Source organism: Microtus ochrogaster, unplaced genomic scaffold (genome assembly GCF_000317375.1).
Source record: "Microtus ochrogaster isolate Prairie Vole_2 unplaced genomic scaffold, MicOch1.0 UNK18, whole genome shotgun sequence".
Taxonomy (NCBI): domain Eukaryota; kingdom Metazoa; phylum Chordata; class Mammalia; order Rodentia; family Cricetidae; genus Microtus; species Microtus ochrogaster.
Window position 1 is genome coordinate 5,197,479 of NW_004949116.1, and position 3,057 is coordinate 5,200,535.

At 42.2% G+C, this 3,057-nt stretch overlaps 1 protein-coding gene across 1 annotated transcript in view; it reads left to right on the forward strand.

Moving 5' to 3' along the window:
- The window catches only part of Ube3c (ubiquitin protein ligase E3C), a 105,093-nt gene that overhangs the window by 1,074 nt on the left and 100,962 nt on the right, over window positions 1-3,057 (forward strand). The gene's annotated exons all lie outside the window — the stretch shown is intronic.

Below are 3,057 nucleotides of genomic sequence, written 5' to 3' on the forward strand. Positions count from 1 at the left end.
CATCCAAACTGCCTAGGCTCCCCCAAAGCCAGTATGTGCAGTAGGATCAAAAACCCATTGCCATTGTTCTTGAGTTCTCAGTAGTCCTCATTGTCCGTTAAGCAAGTTTTTTAAAGTTTTATTAAAAAAGAAATATGTGTATGCTGTCATATATGTATGTGCACCACAGGCTTGCTTAGTTCCAGCAGAGGTCAGAAGAGGGCTGCGGATCCCCTGGAACTAGACTTAAGGACAATTGTGAGCCGCCATGTAGGTACTAGGACCCAAATCCAGGCCCTCTACGAGTGCAGCAAGTGATGGTAACTGCCCAGCCATCTCCCTAACTCCTTAATGTAAATTCTTTCTGAAATTTATTATTATTGTTGTGGACCATTGCTCCAGCCCCAGCTCAAAGGATTTTTATGTGGACACACCCATATGTAAAGGATCACCCCTTATTTCTGATAAAAACCATTCCTGGCATTTCTAGCCATAGTAGTTCTTATCGAAGGTGACTGCTTTTCTGACTTGTGTTAACCACACACAGGTCATACTTCCCCCGTCCCCCGTCCCCCCACAGGGTTTCTCTCTGTAATAGTCCTAGTTGCCCTGGAACTAACTCTTGTAGACCATGCTAGCCCTAAACTCACAGAGATCCACCTACCTCTACACGCGCCCCCTCCTCCCCGATTAAAGGCGTGTGCCACCACCGCCCAGTTACCACAGGTCAGTTTTAACTGTTGTTGAACTTGGTGCCAATGAGGTCAGATGAAATGGGTGCAGCTTGATCAGCCTTGCCTCTTCATCAGCTAGGCATTGTTGTGGTTTGTTTGTTTTTTTGAGACAGAGTTTCACTGTTTTAGCTCTGGCTGCCCTGGAACTCACTTTGTAGACCAGGTTGGCCTCAAACTCAGAGATCAACCTGCCTCGGCCTCCCCGAATGCTGGCTAGTAGTAACCACCACTGGCTAGGAATGTTTTTGATAGATCCTCCCATTCCATTGTGTCCCCATTGGTCCAGGAAAACACAGTTAATTCTTTCTGGTTTTCATGTGTGCTTTTTGTATGTGCTTTGGTGAATGGTGCTGGTGAGCTGAGTCATACCTTACACGTGTTTTCTGCTGGTGTGCATTGCCTGTTTATTTCCTTAGCTGCTGTGCCCACTATCCTGCCCCCAGCAGAGTCTGAGGGCACCAGTGGCTCATATCCTTACCAACATGTGGTATTGAGAGTCTTTGGAATTTTGGCATTCTGGTAGGTTTACTTTTTCATGTTAAAATTTTATTTGCAATCTTCCCCTACTTCTGCTTAGTGGAAAATCGGATTTTTTAAAATTGAATAGGTCTTTTCCTTTTTAAAAAGTTAAATGAATATTTTTATGTTTATTATCTGTAAAGGATTTATGCTGGAAAAGTCCAAGACTTGATGAGTCTTGTTGGGGAGGTAAGACTTATACCTTGAAAAGTTAAAGAGTGGTGTACTAATGACTGGTTTTTATTTCCCTCAGGCTGTTAAGAGAAATGCAAAATTGGTTGGCTTGGTCTAGAAAGGTGGGAAGAAGTAGGAGGAGTTTGAAGGGATAATTGAAAGGGTTTGAAGTAGTTGTTTGCTGGGTTCCACTGCTTCAATTCTACCATCTACATATATTTTGTTATATTTATAACCCTGAATGGCCTGAGGATAACCCAAGTAGGCTTCAAGCTTGTACAATCCTCCTGCCTCTGCCTTCCAAGTGCTGGAATTATCAATAGTAATGTAGCAATACACCCAGCTATGAGTCAGTGTTCTGAAATCAGGATACATTCTGATGGCACAGTTTATTTGGCAGCTCTGTGTGTGTTTGTGTGTGTGTGTGTGTGTGTGTGTAGACTATCTTAGTAGTCATTTGATTGCTAGTACACTGAAACTAGTGCAAAAAAGCGAGCAAACAAACTATGAGAGACATGATGATATTTCATAGAACGTATAAGCCAAAAATTGACCTAAGTTTCCATGTTACCAGTACCAAGATAGTTTAGCTCAGCCATCCTCCCTGAGCTGCATTCTTGATCTGTACATAGGTTCTGTCCATTTGTTTCATTCTAGCCAGCCAGTGGCCATGTATGACTTCCTGGTTGACTGCCTTGATCTCCGTTCCTGCTGGAGAGGAAATCTGCTTGACTGGGTCATGATTTCCATTTGTAAGCTGAGTTCCAACTTCTGAGGAACAAGGAGAGGGAATCTTTTGGCACAGATTATTCTAGGTGTGTAGCCAAGCTAGAAGATTTACAGAATAGGGCTTGAGAAATGAATGCTGAAGTTAATGTGAGGTTCAGGCATGTGTGGAACCAGAGGAATTCTGGGTAGACATATAGGTATGGGGGATGTCAGTGAACTGATGGCTTAGTTACTGACTCAGCTTTGGACAGAAAGGATTACAGATACACCTGTACACCTTGGAGATCTAAGGAGACTGATATCTGAGGAGTGGGCCAGAGGTGCTGAATGGTGCCTCCAGATAACACCATAGTCTAGATTTGGAACTGGAAAACTGGTGACTGGAAAGTGTGCCCCTTATGGTAGCAGGAGCTGAAGTCAAGACTTGCAATTTGATGAGAAATGGAGGGAGTGGTGCAGTGCCTCTTTGTAAAAGACCAGAAGATTGGATGACAGGAAAAAAGAATTTTAAGCCTAAGGAAGATTTGGGTGATAGGGCATTTTGACCAAGTTTTACAGAATGGGACAAAGCAAAGAGAGGGGAGACAGGGTGTAAAAATACAGGGGAAAGCCTGGAAAAAACAAATGTATATACTTTGGAACTACTTTCGGATTGAAGATGAGGATGGATGTAGATTTAAAAGAGTTGTAGTTAAGAGGAATGACTTTAACATTACTTTTGCAAGTTTAACATCAACTTTGCGGTTTTCCATAGCTACTTAATCTAATAGTGGCAATAAAATTATAATCACTTCAGTGTTTGTTCATTGCTTTATCCTTTAGAGCAGCTTTAGGCTATGGACAGTGGAGCAGGTGGTAGAGTTCCTATGTCTTGATGAGTTTTTTTCCTGTGTAATTTTTTTTTTTTTTTTTTTTTTTCGAG